Source organism: Nerophis ophidion, linkage group LG06 (genome assembly GCF_033978795.1).
Source record: "Nerophis ophidion isolate RoL-2023_Sa linkage group LG06, RoL_Noph_v1.0, whole genome shotgun sequence".
NCBI classification, from domain to species: Eukaryota; Metazoa; Chordata; class Actinopteri; order Syngnathiformes; family Syngnathidae; genus Nerophis; species Nerophis ophidion.
This window is the reverse complement of record NC_084616.1, coordinates 53,242,829-53,269,413: the sequence shown is the minus strand read 5'-3', so window position 1 is coordinate 53,269,413 and position 26,585 is coordinate 53,242,829. Positions and strand designations below refer to the sequence as shown.

General features: G+C 42.8%; 2 pseudogenes; both read left to right on the top strand.

Annotated features, from left to right (window-relative positions):
* The first annotated feature begins 12,946 nt into the window (after window positions 1–12,946).
* On the top strand, window positions 12,947–16,353 carry LOC133554603 (uncharacterized; annotated as a pseudogene).
* A 154-nt stretch (window positions 16,354–16,507) lies between these two features.
* LOC133553968 (uncharacterized) lies at window positions 16,508–19,847 on the top strand (annotated as a pseudogene).
* Window positions 19,848–26,585: the final 6,738 nt, after the last annotated feature.

Below are 26,585 nucleotides of genomic sequence, written 5' to 3'. Positions count from 1 at the left end.
TGTGAACATTTTTTTAATTCAAGTACCCCCTAATTAGACCAAAGCATTTTTGGTTGAAAAAAACAGAGAAGTAAAATACAGCACTATGTCATTAGTTTCTGATTTATTCAATTGTATAACAGTGCAAAATATTGCTCATTTGTAGTGGTCTTTCTTGAACTATTTGGAAAAAAAGATATAAAAATAACTAAAAACTTGTTGAAACATAAACAAGTGATTCAATCATAAATAAAGATTTCTACACATAGAAGTAATCATCAATTTAAAGTGCCCTCTTTGGGGATTGTATTAGAGATCCATTTGGATTCATGAACTTAATTCTAAACATTTCTTCACAAAAAAATAAATCTTTAACATCAATATTTATGGAACATGTAGCTGTCAACACTGAATATTGCATTGATGCATTTCTTTTCAGTTCAGTTTATGAACTTATATTCATATTTTGTTGAAGTATTATTCAATAAATATATTTATAAAGGATATTTGAAATGCTGCTATTTTTAGAATATTTAAAAAAAATCTCAAGTACCCCTTTGCATACCTTCAAGTACCCCCAGTGGTACGCGTACCCTCTTTTTAGAACCACTGTTCTAAGATGACATACCAAAACGACACCTAATTAAATTGCACTTTTTGTACAGAACGCCACTACAATATTTTAAAAGAAATAAAGTGCAGTTTTGTGCATGATGTTAGACAAGATATTTCAATAACTGTCAAATAAAAATGAGCTACATAATAGGAAATCAATTAGTGTTCGTCCTTCGCTATGTGGTAGGTTACTGCGGACATGATCTACTTTTGTTGTTGACTAGTTTTTTCATACAGTGTTGATCTGGAAATGTTTGCCTCGGCATTTTGATGGTTTCGGCATGTGGCACCGAATGGAGTAATCACTCTTCATTCTCTAGCAGGAGACTTTTAAAATGATGCTACATATTAACAGTAATGCTTCTTTTTGTAGCAACACTTTTGCCCCACACTTGACAAGTGACGATTGTCTGTTCAACATATTTCCACTTAAACCCAAACCACCGCCAGACGATGGACCCCTTGTTGTTTTTCTTGGGAATTAATTCTTCCTTCATTTGTTACCAGATTCGCACCTTCTTTCTCTCGTATTACCACTCGCACAGCTCCGATAGCATCACAGCTAACGTTACCCATGCTGCTACCTCTCTGCTCCGCGAGGGTGTATACGTATGTGATGTTTGATGTGACAGTATGTGACGTATGTAAGAAGGTGTGCTTGCTGTCTGTGAGAAGGAGACACAAGAAAGAGTGGGAAGAGCCTGTAGTGTAATGCCATTAGATAAAAGCAACTGTGTGAGAACGTAAACTCGAATATCACAATATAGTCATTTTCTATATCACACAGAGACAAACTCGCGCTGTATATATATATAAATGATAAATGATAAATGGGTTGTACTTGTATAGCGCTTTTCTACCTTCAAGGTACTCAAAGCGCTTTGACACTACTTCCACATTTACCCATTCACACACACATTCACACACTGATGGAGGGAGCTGCCATGCAAGGCGCTAACCAGCACCCATCAGGAGCAAGGGTGAAGTGTCTTGCATATTATATATATATATATATATATATATATATATATATATATATACATATATATATATATATATATATATATATTTGTCTTAATTAGATCATCCAGAGAATAGTGGTTGTTACCATGGTACAGCGCAATATATATGTGTGGGAAAAATCACAAGACTACTTCATCTCTACAGAACTGCTTCATGAGGGGTTCCCTCAATCATCAGGAGATTGAGGGAGCCCCTCATGAAACAGTTCTGTAGAGATGAAGTAGTCTTGTGATTTTTCACACACACACACACACACAGACATATACATATATATATATATATATATATATATATATATATATATATATATATATATATATATATATATATATATATATACATATATATATATATATTGCTGAATAATTTCGATTAAAAATTTTAATCGTTGCCCAGCCCTAATATATATATATATATATATATATATATTTTACATACACTTGTAAAGAACATAATGTCATGGCTGTCTTGAGTTTCCAATACTTTCTCCAACTCTTTTTGTGATGGTGTGATTGGAGCGCATACTTGTTTGTCACAAAAAACATTCATGAAGTTTGGTCATTTTATTAATTTAATTTGAGTTTACTGAAAATGTGACCAAATCTGCTGGGTCCAAAGTGTCACGGCGGGGGCTCGAACCCACTTTTCTCAGGCAGCTGGGTCTGCCAGCATCTCTGTTGACAGTGCGCTGAGACACGCCCCTGCTAGTTAGCGCTGGCCGCGTCACGCCCACATGCCAGCGGGGCTGTGGGCGATCAATAATCTGCACACCTGGTACTGATTAGGGCGAGCGGTATAAAGTCCAGTGGACCCAATGATCCTCGCCGGAACTTAATCTTCTATCATGTACCGTAAACCGACTTCCCAGCTTAATGCTCTCTCTCTCTCTCTCTCTCTCTCTCTCTCTCTCTCTCTCTCTCTCTCTCTCTCTCTCTCTCTCTCTCTCTCTCTCTTTCTCTCTCTCTCTCTCTCTCTCTCTCTCTCTCTCTCTCTCTTCTCTCTCTCTCTCTCTCCCTCTCTTTCTCTCTCTCTCTCTGTCTCTGTCTCTTTCTGTGTCTGTGTCTCCCCTCCCGGTTTTCATTGTTATTCCTTGACATCTTCCCCAGCAGTCTGCCTTCGTCCCCGCGTCAACGAGCTGTGCGTCTCGTCAGTCATAGCTTTCTTTGCTTCCCGGACTTCCTCTTTGATCCTCGACCCCCACCTGGACATGGACCTCTTACGCCTCGCCATTCGCCCTGACCATCTGCCTGCCCCCACGGACTGCCTTCATGTCTTGTCCCTCCTCTCGAGTCAACATTAGGTAAAACACTCAGGTAATTACCCACACCTAGTCTAACACCACACACTTTTGGATTTTGATCACACTCCATTCTCTAGTTCATATATATATACAATCCCCGTTTCCATAAGAGTTGGGAAATTGTGTTAGACGTAAATATAAACAGAATACAATGATTTGCAAATCATTTTAAACCCATATTCAGTTGAATATGCTACAAAGACAACATATTTGATGTTCAAACTGATAAACATTTTTTTTACAAATAATCATTAACTTTAAAATTTGATGCCAGCAACACATGACAAAAAGTTGGGAAAGGTGGCAATAAACACTGATAAAGTTGAAGAATGCTCATCAAACACTTATTTGGAACATCCCACAGGTGTGCAGGCTATTTGGGAGCAGGATGCGGCGAGGGTCACCGATTTGTAAGCAAATTGTCAAACAGTTTTAGAACAACATTTCTCAACGAGCTATTGCAAGGAATTTAGGGACTTCACCCTCTACGCTCCGTAAAATCATCAAAAGGTTCAGAGAATCTGGAGAAATCACTGCACGTAAGCGATGATATTACGGACCGTTGATCCCTCAGGTGGTACTGCATCAAAAACAGACATCAGTGTGTAAAGGATATCACCACATGGGCTCAGGAACACTTCATAAAACCACTGTCAGTAACTACAGTTGGTTGCTACATCTGTAAGTGCAAATTAAAACTCTGCTATGCAAAGCAAAACCCATTAATCAACAACACCAAGGAACGCCGCTGGCTTCGCTGGGCCCGACCTCATCTAAGATGGACTGATGCAAAGTGGAAAGGTGTTCTATGGTCTGGCGAGTCCACATTTTAAATTATACTTGGAAACTGTGGATATGGTGTCCTCCGGAACAGAAAGGAAACTAACCGTCTGGATTATTTTAGGCGCAAAGTTCAAAAGCCAGCATCTGTGATGGTATGGGGGTGCATTAGTGCCCAAGGCATGGGTAACTTACACATCTGTGAAGGCACCATTAATGCTGAATGGTCCATACGGGTTTTGGAGCAACATATGTTGTAATCCAAGTAACGTTATCATGGACGCTCCTGCTTATTTCAGCAAGACAATGCCAAACCATGTGTTACAACAGCGTGGTTTCGTAGTAAAATAGTGCGGGTACTTTCCTGGCCCGCCTGCAGTCCAGGAAAGTGTGTGGAGCATTTTGAAGCGTAAAATACGACAGCGGAGACCCCGGACTGTTGAACGACTGAAGCTCTACATAAAACAAGAATGGGAAAGAATTCCACTTTTAAAGCTTCAATAATTACTTTCCTCAATTCTCAAACGTTTATTGAGTGTTGTTAAAAGAAAAGGTGATGTAACACAGTGGTGAACATACACTTTCCCAACTACTTTGGCAAGTGTTGCAACCATGAAATTCTAAGTTAATTATTTTTTTCCCCCCAAAAAAAGGAAGTTTATGAGTTTGAACATCAAATATCTTGTCTTTGCAATGCATTCAACTGAATATGGGTTGAAAAGGATTTGCAAATAATGGTATTCCGTTTATATTTACATCTAACACAATTTCCCAACTCAAACGGGGTTTGTATATATATATATATATATATATATATATATATATATATATATATATATATATATATATATTTGTCTTAATTAGATCATCCAGAGAATAGTGGTCGTTACCATGGTACAGCGCAATATATGTGTGTGTGGGAAAAATCACAAGACTACTTCATCTCTATAGATGATAAAAAAGCCTTGCCTGTAACGGAAGTAGCAGACGATGTGCGCGTGACGTCACTGGTTGTAGAGCTCCTCACATCCGCACATTGTTTACAATCATGGCCACCAGCAGCTAGAGCGATTCGGACCGAGAATGCGACAATTTGAGCTAGGATGAAAGTTTTGTGGATGAGGATAGTGAGAGTGAAGGACTAGAAGAAAAAAAAAGAAAAAGACGAGGGAAGTGGGAGCGATTTAGATGTTATTAGACACATTTACTAGGATAATTCTGGAAAATCCCTTATCTGCTTAGTGTGTTTCTAGTGTTTTAGTGAGATTGTATAGTCATACCTGAAAGTCGGAGGGGTGTGGTGACCGCCAGTGTCTCTGAGGGAAGCCACGGAGGAGCCAAGAGAGTTGCAGCTGCCTCTTTGACAGGTGCACGAGGAACGACGCAAGCTCCGCACATGTCTACGGTAAGAGACGACTTATTACCACAATTTTCTCACCGAAACCTGCCGGTTGACATGTGGTAGAGAACCATGTTCGGTTGACCACTATGTTGCATATTAAATCTTCACCGTCATCTTTAGGGAATGTAAGCAAAGAAACACCGGTTGTGTTTGTGTTGCTACAGCCGGCTGCAATACACCGCTTTCCACCAACATCTTTCCTTTTAGTAGTCTCCATTTTTAATTGAACAAATTGCAAAAGATTCAGCAACACAGATGTCCAGAATACTGTGTAACTATGTGATAAAAGCTACTTTTAGCCGTGATCTGTGCTCCAAACATATTGCGGGGTATTGTGGCCAAACAGCTTAATTTGTGTTTCATCTGACGTTCATGGACAAAGATAATACCCTCTGGAAGAAAGTTCTGTGGTCAGTTTGAGCGTTTTTAATATTAGATGAGTTGAAATAATTGAATAATTTCTTGTTGGTTAATTAAAATATAATTTACAACGAGGGTGTCAGAATTTTAAGAAATACATGTGTGAGACTCAACCACTCAACCACTGACTGGTGATCTAAATAAATGTAAATATCTGATATATTTGTAGATTAAAATGAGTGGTCAGGTGAAAAACAAATGCCATGGCAGAGAGCGCAAATTAGCCTCTTTATGTTTGAGCTGAAGTAGAGAAACAAGGACTCTGCCACATTGTTATGAAGGCAGTGGCCTGAATAGAAATTGTGTGAAAGGTAGCTTTCCATCGCATTTCATCTCACTGGTAAGTGCTGGAAGAGTCCATTGACTGAGCTGTGGCACTGCCAATTTGTCTTGGGAAGGCTATTTGATTACCATTCTCATGTGTGTTTACTTTACCAATCACATTCGCAGTGGGGGGTCTATAGGTATTATCCAAATTAAGAGGCTGCTTGCTTCATCATGTCCACTGGTGTAAGTGTCAGCTGTAGATTGCAACACAAGTCGTCAAAGGTACAATGTACTGTATGCTAGTCCGAGACTACTTGTATCACTAACATCTTTGAAGTATGAGGGGTTTGAGGGGACCTATGATGAATTTTGTCTTACCTGAGTTATAAATGTTACAGTGTTGGATACTCATATCAAACAATGCCAAGGCATCAAATCATAAGGTTCATAAGGTTTGTAACTGTATCAGTTTGCACAGACTTTTCGGATGCGCTACAGCCAGACTTCCCACTCCCCAGCCACTTCGTACAGCTCTTCCGGATCCCGAGGCGTTCCCAAGCCAGCTGGGAGACATAGTCTTCCCAACGTGTCCTGGTCAGGATGCCACCCGAATGCCTCCCTGGGGAGCGGTTTAGGACATGTCTGACTGGTAGGAACACAAGAGAAGGTAGAATAGATTTTATATAATCATAAACCCCCTTTAAGATATTTTGTCAAACTTATATACAGTGGGGCAAAAAAGCATTTAGTCAGCCACCGATTGTGCAAGTTCTCCCACTTAAAATGATGACAGAGGTCTGTAATTTTCATCATAGGTACACTTCAACTGTGAGAGACAGAATGTGAAAAAAAATCCAGGAATTCACATAGTAGGAATTAGAAAAAATATATTTGTAAATTATGGTGGAAAATAGGTATTTGGTCAACCATTCAAATCTCTCACTGATGGAAGGAGGTTTTGGCTCAAAATCTCACGATACATGGGCCCATTCATTCTTTCCTTAACACGGATCAATAGTCCTGTCCCCTAAGCAGAAAAAAAGCCCCAAAGCATGATGTTTCCACCCCCAACTCAGTATTCTTGTTCCTTCAAACACGACGAGTTGAGTTTATACCAAAATGGATACAGTGGGAGAGTGGCCGTGCGCAACCCGAGGGTCCCTGGTTCAAATCCCACCTAGTACCAACCTCGTCACGTCCGTTGTGTCCTGTGCAAGACACTTCACCCTTGCTCCTGATGGGTGCTGGTTGGCGCCTTGCATGGCAGCTCCCTCCATCAGTGTGTGAATGTGTGTGTGAATGGGTAAATGTGGAAGTAGTGTCAAAGCGCTTTGAGTACCTTGAAGGTAGAAAAGCGCTATACAAGTACAACCCATTTATTTATTTATCATTTATGATACAGCAGAGGATTGGGAGAATGCCATGTGGTCAGATGAAACCAAAAAATAACTTTTTGGTATAAACTCATCTCGTCGTGTTTGGAGGAAGAAGAATACTGAGTTGCATCCCAAGAACACCATACCTACTGTGAAGCATGGGGGTGGAAACATCATGCTTTGGGGCTATTTTTCTGCTAAGGGGACAGGACGATTGACCCGTGTTAAGGAAAGAATGAATGGGGCCATGTATCGTGAGATTTTGAGCCAAAACCTCCTTCCATCAGTGAGAGCTTTGAATGGTTGACCGAATGCTTATTTTCCACCATAATTTACAAATAAATTATTTAAAATTCCCACAATGTGAAATCCTGGATTTTTTTTCACATTCTATCTCTCACAGTTAAAGTGTACCTATGATGAAAATAACAGACCTCTGTCATCATTTTAAGTGGGAGAACTTGCACAATCGGTGGCTGACTAAATACTTTTTTGCCCCACTGTAACTCAATGTGCAATGTTATAATAACAATGTTACAAAGTAACACAAACAAACAACAATCACCACGTGGATAATTAATCAAAATATATTGATGGCTTATAATAATGTAATCAATGTTAATCAACAATCCTTTGTAAATAACAATCTAGTTATTTCATACGCAATTTTTTTTTTTTTTTTTTTTTTTACAGACGATATGAACTGTTTACAGGTTTAAAGTTCATGATGATGAGGCCGACTTCCTTACACACCTTGTTCGAAGGCCTTGCAATGTTATTGTGGTCAATTTGAAGACTACTTTCGTTATAATGAAAAGTGCAAATTGGTTCCAGTATTCTATACTGTTGCAGCATTCACATTTGGATTTCATGTTTAAAATAGATTAGATTCTGAGTTATGAGATGAGAGTCCACTATTTATTATGAAACATTGTGGAACACAGACTGTTTAGTCAGAGTCAATAATCTGGTGAGTAGAGTCAACAATCAATGCAGAGGGATCAAATATTAACCAGTAGACCAAACATTGTGCTAATTTGTCATGGTGGCCAGAGAACAAAAATATACTGTACAACATTAATTTAATGCATTGTGTTTTTAGTTCAAGGGACTTTTATATGAAACTGTTTGTTACATTTTATATAAAAATTGTTTGCTACATTATATGATAATATTAGAATCATTAAACAAATGTATTCTCCCATACTGTACTTTTTAATTAACACATAATTCACTCGATACTTACTGAAGAGAAGCAAAAAAAAATTGTTCTTTGTGAAACCCTAATGGAAAAAATATTTATCATAACTAGGATCTAGTGGGACGGTTTTTTTTTTTTACCACAAAGACTGGCGACTGGGTAAGCTGTTCCACAAAGTGGTTGTGCATTATTTATCTCCATATTTAACAAACTACATATATTATTTATTTTACCTACTTCAAATGGACATTAAAGCTGGGTAACAATCATATTTTTCAGTCCAAATCCATAGGGGCTGCAGTTCACAAGGGGGCTCCTGAGTGTGGCCTATAGTTAAACACCTTTCAGCTTTCTTCTCCTGTCACTCCCCCGTGTGGTTGTATAACAGAATACATCAGGCTCAAGTGTGTCCCATGAAGAAGAACTGTCTATTTTGGGATATTGTATAATATATATATATATATATATATATATATATATATATATATATATATATATATATATATATATATGTATATATATATATATATATATATATATATATATATATATATATATATATATATATATATATATATATATATATATATATATATATAAATATATATTGTGTGGTGTAAATTAATCATACAACTTATTTTGAGTAATGTGAGTTTGAATGTATCTATCTGTTCCTTGCCTTCTGCTCAAGTGCAGCTGGGATAGGCTTCCGCCCCCCTGCGACCTTGAGATGGACAAGCGGTAGAAAATGGATGGATGCACATGCTCCTTTACCATAACTAAGGATGCATCTTCACGCATCTTTGCACTGACGTATGCATTGACCTGATAACTGATCGTATAACAACAATCGCCGCCTTTTAGGTAACCATCAATAAATTGTGTGATCAATCTGCATATTTTATGATTAATACAACAATTTCAGTGATCAATCACATGAGTTAACTCCTTATCATTGACATCATATCCAGCGCTATTCCTGTTACTTAAGGTGCAATGCTTGGCCTGTCGCAATGCATAGAACCATCCTATGTGCTTGAATGTCACCATCTAGTGCAAAACAAGAGCAGCAAATAGTGAATTATTCAAGCACAGAGAATACTGAATTCATGCATGAAACAAAGCTATGTCGTCTGCTAAACATGTCAGGAGGAATTTACTCATTGGAGGAATGTTCTTTATTTTGATAATTAATTTCTACTCTGTTACTTCTAAAAAGGCAAAAGAGAATTAAATACATCTCTACTTTCACAATACTTGCATGACTTTACCAAGATGTTGGCAATTTAGTCTGCTGAGCCCAAATATTTACTACTGCAGGGCTGTAAGATGATGGCTGGTATTTTAAAAGCTCTCTAATAAAACGGCTATTATCTAACGCATTAACGCAGTCATTATTCTTGAACAAATAAGAAACCAGTGCAATTAAAGTGGAGTAAATGTTTTTATAAGTGCGCATCAATTACCATGAATTGATTAACGTGGACCCCGACTCAAACAAGTTGAAAAACGTATTCGGGTGTTACCATTAGGTGGTCAATTGCACGGAATATGTACTGAACTATGCAATCTACTAATAAAAGTTTCAAGCAATCAATCAATCAATCAAAACCATGTAATGTAGTCCTTGTGTGGCATGCTTCCACTGGCCAGCAAACATTCCAAAAAATGATATGCTGTACCTATCAAGTGTTTTGCCACGTCTTCTCGTTTATAGATCAAATGTGTTCAAACAACTTTTGACGGCTACTGCACGCCAAATATAGTATATCATGGAGCAGCCCTGTCCTAGATTATACATGCTCACTTACACTTACTTGTGAATCTTAGCTGCAAAAAGTGTGTATATATGAGTCATATGAAAGTGTTTATTTATGTATTTATTTTTCAAACATAGGATGTCAATTTGCATGCAATATGTTTTGATACTCTTGGCAGGCCATCGTATTATTTAGACTTGGATATCTGTCCTGCCCTTGCGATGAGAGTGCAAGGGCACTAGCTGTCGAGTAAAATGCCCGAGCTGTCAACTCTATGCCTAAAGCTAATTTCTATTGATCTAAAGGGGCCAAATTAGGATTTTTTTTTTCGACATCTTAAACACTTCCTTGTGGTTTACAAAACATGTAATAGTGGTTCTTTGGTCAAAATGTTGAGGATGCTACGTTTTGTGGCCAGTCTCATTTACGTGCCTCCACTTCGATTGTGTTTTCACCCCATCATCCTGACTGATATATGTTATAACTTTACACTACTTTGTATTAGAAATGGCAACAACGGAGTATGTGTGTGCATGTATGAGCCAGTCAACAAGACAACAACAGGATAGAAGAAATGAAGGAACCTATTGACTACAATGTCAGACTCGTGCAAAAGCTCTTTGGGTATAACTTTACCATATATGGTGATATTAGCTAATGTCATAATTGGGAAAAATGGCACAATTTGACCAAATTCCAAAGATGTGATTTGGAGGAAGTGTAAAGTAAGGCAATTTTGTTTCATAAATGTGTCGGCCATGCATGGTTGGATTTCAAATGTTTGGGACTTATGCAGATCCCATTTACAAACAAAACAAAACGAAAAACAGGTGCTAATATGTTAAAAGTTTCGAAACTATGATTTAAATATCAAATTAAGTTCCTTTTGTCACGGCCCGAGGGCACCTCAGTGTGGACACTGCGCTGAGCGAACCTTCGGGAGTGCGCCAGGCCCGCATCAGTCCGGTTGCAGCGAACAGCTGCAGCAAGCAACTCCAATAAATCACCAGCAATCAGTGAACCTTTCACTGATCAGAAAACCTGCCTTCATAAGCCTGCAAAACCTGCTCTCCCGCACCAGAACGTAGTCATCTGTTCCTGTACAGTAAAAAAAATATCTAGCTCTATGCACTCTTGCTCTCTCTCTGTGTTTTCTACCCCGTCGTGTTGAATTGTCTCCTGTCCTCCTTGTCGTCCTCCCTGCAGCCTGCCTTCGTTCCCACATTACGATTTATGTGTCTTGTCTTCCCCCATTACCTTTGCTTCCCTGGCTGCCTTTTGGATCACAACCTCGCACCTGGACACAGACCTTAACGCCTCAATGTTGTCCCCGACTACCTGCCTGTCTCACGGACCTTCGAGCCTGCCTTTCCCCTCCGGGACTTCTGCCTCTCGCTCAACACTTCCGGTAACACACAACACTTAATTCCCATAGTCGCACACACACACTTTTTGGATTATTTACACACTCCATTCTATAGTGTACATATACATATATATATATATATATATATATATATATATATATATATATATATATATATATTAGGATAAATTCAGCTAAAACGACATCCCTCCTGTCTTTGCCGTCTCCTCCTCCTGTATACATAACACCTTTGTTTAGACTTTATCGAGCTGCACATGCAGGTGACATCAAGGCCTTATTTGGGCCACATTGGGGCTGTACGCATATACACTGCAGATTGATAAAGATCACATTTTAATTGCAGTGTAAACAGTCAGCTAGAACAAATCTGATTTTGAAAAAAACTTTGCCCGGAACCATCCATCCATCATTTTTCCCTGAGTTCCCTGGCCCTGTCCTGTGATGGAGTGCTTTATGCATTTTGAAATTCTCTGCTCTCGTCTTATATTATCTTTATACCACCTTCATTTGTCTCTATCTCAGTTCCAAATAATTTTTGTTTGTACACATACATGCTTTTTACACCATAGATCATACATCTACAATTACTTCTGTGCATGTTATGTACAGAGGAGGGAAGGAGGCGACAAGCAGGGCACAACTGCGGTTCACAAGGTTTATTTAAACCTTTGATGATTGCATGGCGTGTGTATGCTACTCTAAGTGAATGAGTGTTGACTATGTGTAATATTAATAGTGTAAATGTTACCAGGGTTTGTTGGCTGTGAGTGTTGGTTGTATCCTTCGTCGAATCCAGAGGGGCAAGGCGAAGAGGCAGTTCCTGAGCAAGCAAGAGGTCGGGGGAGGTCGGGGGCAGGAGCGAGGAAAAGTGGTCTGGGTCCGAGCAAGGGGGGTGGTAGATCGAGGAAGGCAGTTAGGAATCCGTATGGATGTCGAGAGGCAAGGTACGATCACGGAAGACAGGGGAGTCACTGTGGAAGACACAAGGTACATGAACAAGGGAGACACGGAGAGAGCAAAGAGCAAAGCACAAGGGAGGGAATGCCAAACGTAATGCTTACTGGGAAGATAGCGGCGTCCTGGCAAAGGTTCTTCTTCTTCTTCTTCTTCTTCTTCTTGTTTTTTATGGTGGTTGGCAAGCAACCTTCTGGTGTGCATTACCGCCACCTATTGTAATGGAGTGTGGACCGAGGTGGATCGCTACTCTATATTCTTTTATTTAACCCAGTGTTTTTTAAATATGTGTATATTGCTTTATATCCTATGCTTTCTGAATGCTATCTTAATATATCTCCCATTACTAACCTATTTTCTTTTGCTAACTTACTTTCCAGTATTTCTTTTTCTCTATTGTATTTCCTACATTGTATTAAAACATGGTCAACATTTTCTATCTGATGGCAAAAATCACACAGCCCTGTAGTATGAATCACAGCGCACAGGAACTACGCCTGGTGAGACGCAGGAGGAGCCAGGCCCGGAGTCACCCCACAGTGCCCGGAGCCTCCAGGTGATGCAACCACCAGAAGCACACAGGACATCAGAACATCGTCGGGTAAAGTGGCCCCAAGCTAGCAAGGGGAAAGAGTGGCTCCAGTTTGATGAAGATGCTGATACCATCTTGGAAACAACAGCCAAAGGGGACGCTGATCGACGCCTCAAGACGATGACCACGATCATCATCAGCCTCGCTGCAGAGAGGTTTGGACTTGAGGAGAAGCGGGCAGCGAAGCCCCCCTACATCATGAACAATAGAGCGAGTAAAATCCATCAGCTCAGGCAGGAACTGAAGTGTTTAAGACAGCAGTTCAAGGTTGCACGTAAAGAGGATAGGGGGCCTCTTGCGGAACTACGTTGTATAATCCGCAAGAAGCTAATAACCTTGAGGAGAGCGGAGTGGCATAGGAGGAGGAGGAAGGAAAGGTCCAGGAGGAGAGCTGCCTTTCTGGCGAATCCCTTTGGAGTCACAAAACAGCTGCTAGGACAGAAGCGAAGCGGTAGACTGGCCTGCTCCAAAGCTGAGGTCGACCACCACCTCAAGCAAATTTACAGCGATGGATGCAGAGAACAAGACCTAGGCCCCTGCAGGTCCTTGATCAATCCACCAACACCAACGCTTGACTTCAATGGGAAAGAGCCCGGCTGGAAGGAGATCCAGGAGGTGGTCCGCAGGGCAAGGACGAGCTCTGCTCCAGGGCCCAGTGGAGTACCTTATAAGGTCTATAAGAATTGTCCAAGACTACTCCACAGACTCTGGAGAATCCTGAAGGTGATCTGGAGGAGGGGCAAGGTAGCAGACCCGTGGAGACAGGCAGAGGGTGTGTGGATCCCAAATGAGGAGAAGTCTCAGAACATCAATCAGTTCCGAACCATCTCGTTGCTGAGTGTTGAAGGGAAGATCTTCTTCAGCCTCATGGCCAGGCGACTGACAGACTACCTCCTGAAGAACTCCTACATTGATACATCAGTCCAGAAAGGAGGGATCCCATAGGTATCTGGATGTCTGGAGCACACAGGCGTGGTCACTCAGCTCATCAGGGAAGCCAGGAAGAATAAGGGGGACCTGGCTGTTCTGTGGCTGGACCTCGAAAATGCCTATGGATCCATACCCCACAAGCTGGTCGAAGAGGCACTGAATCGGCATCACATTCCAAAGAAGTTCAGAGACCTCATTCTGGACTACTATGCCAACTTCCATCTAAGAGTCTCCTCCGGAAAAACAACCTCTGACTGGCACAGGCTTGAAAAGGGGATCATCACTGGCTGTACGATCTTAGTCATCCTCTTTGCGCTCGCCATGAACATGCTGGTGAAGTCTGCGGAAGTTCAGTGCAGAGGTCCCCTCTCCAGGTCTGGAGTCCGGCAGCCACCCATCCGAGCCTTCATGGACGACCTGACAGTGACCACTACATCCGTCCCAGGTTGCAGGTGGATCTTGAATGGCCTTCAGGAGGTGATTTCCTGGGCTTGCATGAACTTCAAGCCGGCCAAGTCGAGGGCCCTAGTGCTAAAGAAAGGAAAGGTTACTGGCAAGTTCTGCTTCTCACTTGGCACCACCAAAATACCATCACTCACTGAGGAACCTGTGAAGAGCTTGGGAAAGGTGTTTAATTGCAGCCTGAGAGACGCAGCCTCCACAAGATCGACCAACCAAGACCTGGAGACCTGGCTGACCGTGGTGGATAAGTCTGGCCTTCCTGGCAAGTTCAAGGCCTGGATTTACCAGCACGGGATTCTCCCTCGGATCCTCTGGCCCCTCATGGTGTACGAAGTCCCCATTTCAACGGTGGAAGGCTTTGAGATGAGGGTCAGTAGGTTCCTGCGCAGGTGGCTAGGACTGCCGCGAAGCCTGAGCAGCATTGCTCTATACGGGTATAACAACAAACTGAAGCTCCCCATCAGCAGCCTGAGCGAGGAGTTCATGGTGACACGGTCCAGGGAGCTCCTACAGTATCGGGAGTCCAGTGACCCAAAGGTTGCACAGGCCGGTATTGAAGTCAGGACGGGGCGGAAGTGGAAAGCTGTCGAGGCTGTGGATGTTGCAGAGGCAAGACTACGGCAAAAGTTTTTGGTGGGAACAGTGGCGCAGGGGAGATCTGGCTTAGGTAGCAGAAGAACACCTCGCTATGATAAGGCGCAGGGGAAAGAGAAGAGGTCACTGATCCTCGAGGAAGTGCGAGCAGGAGTTGAGGAAAGGCGAGCCTGCCAGATGGCGGGAATGCGGCAACAGGGCGCCTGGATGAGATGGGAACAAGCATCAGAGCGTAAGGTCACATGGACCGAGCTCTGGAAAGCCGAACCCCATCGAATAAAGTTCTTGATCCAGGCGGTCTACGATGTGCTGCCAAGTCCATCCAACCTCTTCACCTGGGGAAAGGTGGAGACACCACGGTGCCCCCTCTGCCAGAGGAGAGGAACCTTGGAGCACATCCTAAGCTGTTGTCCAAAAGCCCTGGGTGAAGGGCGATACCGCTGGCGACATGACCAGGTCCTGAAGGCCATAGCTGATGCCATCTGCAGGGGAGTCAGTCACAGCAAGAGCCTCCGCCCAGTGAAGAGTACTGCTTTCATCAGAGCTGGGGGGAAGTCAACACCGGCTGCCCGGAACACCTCGTCTGGTCTGTTGGCAACAGCACGCGACTGGGAGCTGTCAGTTGATCTGGGAAAGCAGTTGAAGTTCCCTGCCATGGTTTCTAAAACAACACTAAGGCCAGATATTGTGCGCACCTCAGTGGCCTCCAAGCAGGTAATCCTCTTGGAGCTCACAGTGCCTTGGGAGGACCGTATGGAGGAGGCCAATGAGAGGAAGAGCGCAAAGTACTCTCAGCTTGTGGAGGAGTGTCGGAGCAATGGGTGGCGAGCGACGTGCCGGCCTGTTGAAGTGGGATGTCGAGGGTTTGTGGGCAAATCTCTCTGCAGGGCCTACAGAATGCTTGGCATCACAGGGGCCAGCGAGCAAAGGGCCATGAAGTTAGTCACAGATGCAGCAGAAGTGGCATCAAGTTGGCTGTGGATCAGGAGGGGAGAAGCGTGGCATGTAGGGCAGTAGCGCTACCTGGACACAGGCTGGGGCCTGATCAACCCTGGCTGGGTCGCCTAGGGGTGGGGGTCTGATTGTTGAAAGACCCGAAACCCCCTGTGATCCTAGGTTACATCACTGAGGATGTGTCCAGTTGCACCATTGGTGTATTTAAAAAGTTGCTTTTCTGGGATAACCAGTGACTACCAGGAACATTCTGGTTGACCACCAAGTATAGATTGGTGACAGCTGGAGAGACAGCGGACAGCCCGGAAAGACGGCACCGGGGCAGTGAGGGGTAGCATCCCGAGCTGCACCTTCTGAGAGGAAGGAACCCACAACAAGCTACGAATCGACCTACAGGAAATATACCCCCAGGGATTCCCGAGAGGGGGGGCGAAAGAGAATCCCACTGGACGGATCAAAGGTTGACGACACATGGCAATGGTAACACGACGACGACTATGGAAGGCATATGTGGGAAGGTATGCAAGAACCGACATGGCCTGCGGATCCACCAGGCCAGGATGAAGTGTATGCAGAAGGTGGTAGAATCACAGCGCACAGGAACTACGCCTGGTGAGACGCAGGAGGAGCCAGGCCCGGAGTCACCCCACAGTGCCCGGAGCCTCCAGGTGATGCAACCACCAGAAGCACACAGGACATCAGAACATCGTCGGGTAAAGTGGCCCCAAGCTAGCAAGGAGAAAGAGTGGCTCCAGTTTGATGAAGATGCTGATACCGTCTTGGAAACAACAGCCAAAGGGGACGCTGATCGACGCCTCAAGACGATGACCACGATCATCATCAGCCTCGCTGCAAAGAGGTTTGGACTTGAGGAGAAGCGGGCAGCGAAGCCCCCCTACATCATGAACAATAGAGCGAGTAAAATCCATCAGCTCAGGCAGGAACTGAAGTGTTTAAGACAGCAGTTCAAGGTTGCACGTGAAGAGGATAGGGGGCCTCTTGCGGAACTACGTTGTATAATCCGCAAGAAAATAATAACCTTGAGGAGAGCGGAGTGGCATAGGAGGAGGAGGAAGGAAAGGTCCAGGAGGAGAGCTGCCTTTCTGGCGAATCCCTTTGGAGTCACAAAACAGCTGCTAGGACAGAAGCGAAGCGGTAGACTGGCCTGCTCCAAAGCTGAGGTCGACCACCACCTCAAGCAAATTTACAGCGATGGATGCAGAGAACAAGACCTAGGCCCCTGCAGGTCCTTGATCAATCCACCAACACCAACGCTTGACTTCAATGGGAAAGAGCCCAGCTGGAAGGAGATCCAGGAGGTGGTCCGCAGGGCAAGGACGAGCTCTGTTCCAGGGCCCAGTGGAGTACCTTATAAGGTCTATAAGAACTGTCAAAGACTACTCCACAGACTCTGGAGAATCCTGAAGGTGATCTGGAGGAGGGGCAGGGTAGCAGACCAGTGGAGACAGGCAGAGGGTGTGTGGATCCCAAATGAGGAGAAGTCTCAGAACATCAATCAGTTCCGAACCATCTCGTTGCTGAGTGTTGAAGGGAAGATCTTCTTCAGCCTCATGGCCAGGCGACTGACAGACTACCTCCTGAAGAACTCCTACATTGATACATCAGTCCAGAAAGGAGGGATCCCATAGATATCTGGATGTCTGGAGCAAACAGGCGTGGTCACTCAGCTCATCAGGGAAGCCAGGAAGAATAAGGGGGACCTGGCTGTTCTGTGGCTGAACCTCGAAAATGCCTATGGATCCATACCCCACAAGCTGGTCGAAGAGGCACTGAATCGACATCACATTCCAAAGAAGTTCAGAGACCTCATTCTGGACTACTATGCCAACTTCCATCTAAGAGTCTCCTCCGGAAAAACAACCTCTGACTGGCACAGGCTTGAAAAGGGGATCATCACTGGCTGTACGATCTTAGTCATCCTCTTTGCGCTCGCCATGAACATGGTGGTGAAGTCTGCGGAAGTTCAGTGCAGAGGTCCCCTCTCCAGGTCTGGAGTCCGGCAGCCACCCATCCGAGCCTTCATGGATGACCTGACAGTGACCACTACATCCGTCCCAGGTTGCAGGTGGATCTTGAATGGCCTTCAGGAGGTGATTTCCTGGGCTTGCATGAACTTCAAGCCGGCCAAGTCGAGGGCCCTAGTGCTAAAGAAAGGAAAGGTTACTGGCAAGTTCTGCTTCTCACTTGGCACCACCAAAATACCATCACTCACTGAGGAACCTGTGAAGAGCTTGGGAAAGGTGTTTAATTGCAGCCTGAGAGACGCAGCCTCCACAAGATCGACCAACCAAGACCTGGAGACGTGGCTGACCGTGGTGGATAAGTCTGGCCTTCCTGGCAAGTTCAAGGCCTGGATTTACCAGCACGGGATTCTCCCTCGGATCCTCTGGCCCCTCATGGTGTACGAAGTCCCCCATTTCAACGGTGGAAGGCTTTGGGATGAGGGTCAGTAGGTTCCTGCGCAGGTGGCTAGGACTGCCGCGAAGCCTGAGCAGCATTGCTCTATACGGGCATAACAACAAACTGAAGCTCCCCATCAGCAGCCTGAGCGAGGAGTTCATGGTGACACGGTCCAGGGAGCTCCTACAGTATCGGGAGTCCAGTGACCCAAAGGTTGCACAGGCCGGGATTGAAGTCAGGACGGGGCGGAAGTGGAAAGCTGTCGAGGCTGTGGATGTTGCAGAGGCAAGGCTACGGCAAAAGTTTTTGGTGGGAACAGTGGCGCAGGGGAGATCTGGCTTAGGTAGCAGAAGAACACCTCGCTATGATAAGGCGCAGGGGAAAGAGAAGAGGTCACTGATCCTCGAGGAAGTGCGAGCAGGAGTTGAGGAAAGGCGAGCCTGCCAGATGGCGGGAATGCGGCAACAGGGCGCCTGGACGAGATGGGAACAAGCATCAGAGCGTAAGGTCACATGGACCGAGCTCTGGAAAGCCGAACCCCATCGAATAAAGTTCTTGATCCAGGCGGTCTACGATGTGCTGCCAAGTCCATCCAACCTCTTCACCTGGGGAAAGGTGGAGACACCACGGTGCCCCCTCTGCCAGAGGAGAGGAACCTTGGAGCACATCCTAAGCTGTTGTCCAAAAGCCCTGGGTGAAGGGCGGTACCGCTGGCGACATGACCAGGTCCTGAAGGCCATAGCTGATGCCATCTGCAGGGGAGTCAGTCACAGCAAGAGCCTCCGCCCAGTGAAGAGTACTGCTTTCATCAGAGCTGGGGTGAAGTCAACACCGGCTGCCCGGAACACCTCGTCTGGTCTGTTGGCAACAGCACGCGACTGGGAGCTGTCAGTTGATCTGGGAAAGCAGTTGAAGTTCCCTGCCGTGGTTGCTAAAACAACACTAAGGCCAGATATTGTGCTCACCTCAGTGGCCTCCAAGCAGGTAATCCTCTTGGAGCTCACAGTGCCTTGGGAGGACCGTATGGAGGAGGCCAGTGAGAGGAAGAGCGCAAAGTACTCTCAGCTTGTGGAGGAGTGTCGGAGCAATGGGTGGCGAGCGATGTGCCGGCCTGTTGAAGTGGGATGTTGAGGGTTTGTGGGCAAATCTCTCTGCAGGGCCTACAGAATGCTTGGCATCACAGGGGCCAGCCAGCAAAGGGCCATGAAGTTAGTCACAGATGCAGCAGAAGTGGCATCAAGTTGGCTGTGGATCAGGAGGGGAGAGGCGTGGCATGTAGGGCAGTAGCGCTACCTGGACACAGGCTGGGGCCTGATCAACCCTGGCTGGGTCGCCTAGGGGAGGGGGTCTGATTGTTGAAAGACCCGAAACCCCCTGTGATCCTAGGTTACATCACTGAGGATGTGTCCAGTTGCACCATTGGTGTATTTAAAAAGTCCTATCATTTTTAGTGAACTATTTAGATATGTATGTCCTAATCTCATTCTAGTAATAATGTCTTCTTCCTTCCTATTTCTACCCCCTCCTCTCATTACACCTACTCTTCTCTGGACTTTGTATCTCTACCTTCTGTTTCCTTATTCCAATTATCCTGCCATTTTTTTATTGTGTTCTATCTTATTTATGCTCTTCACTTCTTCTTTACTGTGCTTAATCTCCATGTTTACTTCTGTTTTAGTGGTTGCTTGTTTTGCATATCTATCAGCTAACTCATTCCCCACAACTCCTACATGAGCAGGAACCCAGAGAAATGTTACCACACCTCCCGCTTTATTTATCCTGTAGATTGCCTGAACTATGTCATGAACTATATCTTGTCGTGTTTCTGATGCTATGTTTTTTATGCTAATCAAAGCACTACTGCAGTCCGAGCACACAACTACTTTCCTTGCTTTGTTTTCCTCTATCCAGTTAACTGCCATATAAATTGCTACCAATTCCCCCGTAAAAACAGATAGTTTATCACTGATTCTTGTATTTAACACTATGTTTCCTTGTGGGATAACTGCAGCAGCTCCTACTTTACTATTTATAGTTTTTGATGCATCTGTATATATCATGATGTTGTCAAAGAACATTTCCTCAATCCATTGTTCTATCTGGTAACTATTTAAATTTCTATTCTTCAGTAATTGCATGTTTACCTTTGGGTTGTCATACATCCACGGTGGTATTGCAGGAATTGGTACTGTAGGGCTAACTTTAATATTGTCAATTTGAGCTTTGTTACATATGTCTCCTGTTATCCACCCAAAACTATTCATTTTTTTCTTTTCTTTTTCTTGGCAGTTTGGTAGCACTCGACGGGTTGGATGTCCTTGCTAGGATCCTTTTAAGTTTGCCCAATAAACTGCTCTTCTCATGTCAAAAGGTTTTTCGTTCATTTCTATTTGTAGTGCTGCAACTGGGGTTGATTTAGAAGCTCCACAACATAACCTTAAAGCCTGCGACTGGATCTGGTCTATTTTCCCAAGTAGTGTTTTTGAAGCAGATTGATAAATAATGCATCCGTAATCAATAACAGATCGAATTAAAGTGATATATAATGTTTTCAATGTCAAACTATCAGCCCCCCAATCTTTACCCCTCACAGCCCTCATAATATTTAACACCTTTTTACTTTTCTCCACTATTTTGCTGATGTGGGTTGACCAGTTGATATTTTTATCAAACCATATTCCTAAATATTTAAATACTTGTACCTCTTCTATATTTTCTCCACAGAGTTTTATTTGGAGCTTGTTTTGTACTTTCCTCTTTGTAAAATTTATGACTTTTGTCTTTCCAACAGAGAATCTTAAACCCCAAGCCGTTCCCCAGTCTTTATTTACCGCTTTTTGAATCTTCTTTTCTATATGATTTGTATTTCTACCTCTCTTCCACATCACTCCATCAGCAAACAATGCCACCTCCACTAACCCTTCCACTTCACTAAAAACCTCATTTATCATGATGGAAAATAGTACTGGACTTATTATACTCCCTTGCGGGGTCCCATTTTCCACTTCGTATTCTCCGCTATATTCATTCTCTATTTTTACTAATAATGTTCTACTTGTTTAAAAAGTATTTTATCCATCTATACATTCTTCTTCCAATCCCAATCTTATTTAGTTTCATCAGCAACCCCTGTTTCCACAACATATCATACGCTTTCTCTATGCCAAAAAATACCGCATTTATACTTCCTTTATTTATTTGTCCCTTTCTAACTTCTTTTTCCAGCTGCACTGCTGGGTCGTTTGTGCTTCTTGCTTTGCGAAAACCACTTTGGTAGTTTTTTAAATAATTTTTTTTGACTCTAAATAATATATTAATCTTTCATTAATAATTTTTTCCATTACTTTGCCCAAATTTGAGGTCAATGCTATCGGCCTACAATCTCCAGCCTCATCCGGATCTTTCCCTGGTTTGCATATTGGAATTATTACAGCTGTGTTCCACTCATCTGGTAATTTGCCTTCTTCATATATCCTATTATATAATTTCAAGACCACTTCTTTGCCGATGCTACCTAAATTTTTGATCATTTGATAACTCACCAGGTCTTTCTTTAAAATTCGAACCATTTCCTCCAAAGAAAACGTCATATCCATAGGGTTGGTAAAGCCATTATTGTTGTCTTCCTTCATTTCCTCAATATTTAAACTAATTGTTTTTTCTCTCCTTTGTTTTTCTACATTTCTCAAATTATCATTACTGTGCACTTTAACAAAGGTTTTTGCTAAAAGTTCTGCTTTTTCTTTATTTTCTACCACACTCTGCGTTCCATCTTTGATCACATGATTTTTATGTTCTTTTCTGACCCCTGACATTCTCTTGATCATTCCCCACACTTGGCTTAAAGGAGTAGTTCTATTTAGTGTTTCACAAAAAGTTCTCCAATGGTGTTTTCTTGTTTTTTTTGATAACATACCTTACTCTATCTTGGTGCTTTTTATATTGGATCATGTCTTGGAAATTATGTGTTCTTCTCAATATTCTAAATGTTCTATTCCGTTCTCGTATTGCATCTGTGCACTCTTGTGTCTTCCTTCTTCTCCCTACACTATTCCTTGGTATGCTCTGTTCGGCTGCTTCTATTATGCACTTTGTTCAATATCTTGATTTATATCTACTTCCTTTAATGTTATGTCGGTAATTTCCCTAAATTTCCCCCAGTCCCCATGATAATACTTCCATCTTCCTTCTATCCTAGTGGCTTCTGTCCTTTGATTTATGTTTATGTGAATGAAGATTGAATAGTGATCACTTCCCATACTGCTGTATTTATTTATATCCCACTCCACCTTTCCTGCTAACCCTTGTGACACTAGTGTTAAATCTATTGCTGTTTCTTTACCCGTGACGACATCTAACCTTGTTCCCGACCCATCATTCACACACACCAGATCTTCTTCCTCCAAAAGTGCTTCCAATGTTTCCCCATTCCAGTCATCCCTTTCACCCCACATTGTGCTATGTGCATTAAAGTCACCACACCAAATAATATTGCCACTCCAGTGCTCGATTATTGTTTCTACTTGGTGAATTTCTAATTTCTTGCATGGATTATAGAAGTTTAGTACTTTGTATCTTTATTATTCCATACTTCTACTCCTAATATCTCTAGTTCTTGTTTTACTTTTAATATTGTATAATGGATGTCTTCCTTAATAAATATGGCACATCCTCCTCCTTGCCCATCATTCCTATCTTTACGTATCGTTATATATCCTTTTATGATAAAGTTTAATTTTGGCTTCAGCCATGTTTTTTGAATACATACTATATGTGGTTTATTTTTCATATTATTAATACATCCCTTTAATTCCTGTCCGTTTGCTTTCAAACTTCTGGCATTCCGCTGAACAATTAACATGGCGTTGGATTGTGGTAACATGACTCGGTCTCGTCTACTCTCTGTAGCTCACCTTGCACCTGTTCCCAAGATAGTTCTTTTAAAATTAAAACCTTTGCTGCTGCTTCGACAATTATTTTGATTTTCTCAGTCTTGTTTCTAGCCTGTTCTGTACAGTTTATTACGTAAGCCAGGAATACAACTAGTTTGTCCATGGAAATTCCTGTATTTGCTGCCTCTTGTTTTTAATTTCTTGAACTATTTTCACTTCTGTCCTGTTCTGCACTTTCTTGATTTCTTATTTTAACTGCCTCTGCGTATGTAATATTTCTTTCAACTCTGATTTGCTGTACTTCTGTTGCCTGTTTTCTTATGAGGCAGCCCCCATACGCTGCTGTGTGATTCCCGCCACAGTTACAACACTTGACCTGTTCATTTTCTCCACATTGTCCATATTCATGCTCTCCTCCACACCTTCCACATCTCATCTTAGCATGACACACACTAGCTATGTGCCCATAGCGTTGGCACTTGAAACAACGTACTGGGGGTGGCATGTAAGCTCTAACATAGAAGCTTAAATACCCAATCATGATTCTCTCTGGTAGGACCTCCTCTGCAAATTGCACTAGCACGGATTCGCTCTCAGTCTTTTCACTCTTCCTAAATGCCATCATTCTTTTCATCATAGTGACAGTTCCTTCTTTTATTTCTCCTTTCAGATCATCTAAATGTTCTCCTCTTGGAATTCCTGTCACGACTCCTCTTACCCCCTTTCGTTCGTCCAATTCGATTTTTTCCTTTATTATTTTGTTGCACAGTTTTTGCAATCGCATTGCTTTGTTCTTTTGCTCTCCATTTTTGCATTCAACCAACAGCCGTCCGTCCCTGAGCACCTTCGCTATCTCCACCTCTCCAATGTCCTTCTTTAATCCCTTAACCAGTGTCATCAAGCTAATGTCATTCATATCTTGGTTTGATTTAAATGTATAAATTATCTTATATTCATCTACCATAACCCTTTTCCTCCTATCAACCTCTTCATCGTCTTCATGCACTCTTTTAGCACTCGACTTTCCTTCACTCCCTCCTCTTCCCTTCTTTTCTCTCTCCCCTCTAGTCCTATCCATTTCCATACTATCCTCATACATCCCGTCACTGTCCCTTCCATCTCGATCCAGTCACAAAACAGCTTATGCTCAACCGCCAAAACAGATTTAGACACTCTCGCCGCCGCCAAATTCACTCCAAATGTTCGGTAGTTCTGCGTCTCGGCTCAACAACCTGGCCACGTCCCAGCCAAGGCTTCCTCCATCTGACCCTGGCAAAGGTTCTTCGGGTCTGCTGGTCTATATGATGCTCCCTTTCATCAAGTTCAGGTGTGTTGATTATTGATTGAGTGCAGGCTCGTTGTTGCGTGGGCGTGCTGCGCTTAGCACGTGAGGGGATGTTTTCTGAGCATGCTTTCAGCGGAGGCAAGTCTTAGCGCGTTAACAGAGGAGGCGCCTGCCGCTGAGATAACGTGGGTTCGACCCCGCGTCATGACAATGCACTGAACCGTTTTCAATCATCATTGTAGTTAATAAACTTGCAGTAGCCCGAATGTAGCTGAGATAAGCTCCAGCAACCCCAAAAGTGAAAATGGATGGTTGGATGGATGAATAGTTTGTAATTAACCAACACAACTACTATTTAAATATCTCAACAGACAGCTGTTTCAGTTTTTTCTCATTGGTAAAACATTGTGGTCCACATTGGGGTGCTTACTAGACTAACACATAGAAGAACCACCTTTTTGAGGCTCAACTAGCTCTTTCAAAAAATAATCAGGCATATGCGCATGCACACACACACACACACACACACACACACACACACACACACACACACACACACACACACACACACACACACACACACACACACGCACACACGCACACACGCATACACGAACACAAGACAATGCTGCATCCTGCTGGCCAGATTTAATACAGCAATTTTTTTACCTTCAAAGCTGCAAGGAGGCAGAACAATGTGACAAATAAAAATAAGTTTGGCACATCAGCTTAAAAAATGTGTGATACAAAAACAGTTCAAATAGATGCACCCCCTGGTTCATGTTTTATCGGCCCTTGGATCGGAACATAAAGTATGTCTGATTTTTATTCTGAAAAAGAGGATCAAGTTGGTTGGTCTGAAAAAACTATTCCCAACTCTCATTTTCTGAAAAAAGTACCACTTCCACGTATTTACTTCGCTCTTACGACAATGGACGATTTCAAAACATTAGAGGTGGCGGAACACCTGACTGATAACTATAACCTAACCCAAAACCTTAAATACCAGTGTGTATAATAAACTATTAAAACATTTTTTTTTAAATCCACTTGCCATCAGTCCTCTTTGATCACCTTACTGGATGTACAAACCCTGTTTCCATATGAGTTGGGAAATTGTGTTAGATGTATATATAAACGGAATACAATGATTTGCAAATCATTTTCAACTCATATTCAGTTGAATATGCCACAAAGACAACATTTTTGATGTTCAAACTGATAAACATTTTTTTGGGCAAATAATCATATACTTTGGAATTTAATGCCAGCATCACGTGACAAAAAAGTTGGGAATGGTGGCAATAAATACTGATAAAGTTGAGGAATGCTCATCAAACACTTACTTGGAACATCCCACAGGTGTGCAGGCTAATTGGGAACAGGTGGGTGCCATGATTGGGTATGAAAAAAACTTCCCCAAAAATGCTCAGTCTTTCACAAAAAAGGATGGGGCGAGGTACACCCCTTTGTCCACAACTGCGTGAGCAAATAGTCAAACAGTTTAAGAACAATGTTTCTCAAAGTGCAATTGCAAGAAATGTAGGGATTTCAACATCTACGGTCGATAATATCATCAAAAGGTTCAGAGAATGTGGAAAAATCACTCCACGTAAGCGGCATTGCCGGAAACAAACATTGAACGACCGTGACCTTCGATTCCTCAGACGGCACTGTATATAAACCCGACATCAATCTCTAAAGGATATCTCCACATGGGCTCAGGAACACTTCAGAAAACCACTTTCACTAAATACAGTTGGTCGCTGCATCTGTAAGTGCACGTTAAAACTCTACTATGCAAAGCGAAAGCCATTTATCAACAACATCCAGAAACGCCGCCGGCTTCTCTGTGCCCGCGATCATCTAAGATGGACTGATGCAAAGTGGAAAAGTGTTCTGTTGTCTGACGAGTCCACATTTCATATTGTTTTTGGAAATATTCGACATGGTGTCCTCCGGACCAAAGGGGAAGCGAACCATCCAGACTG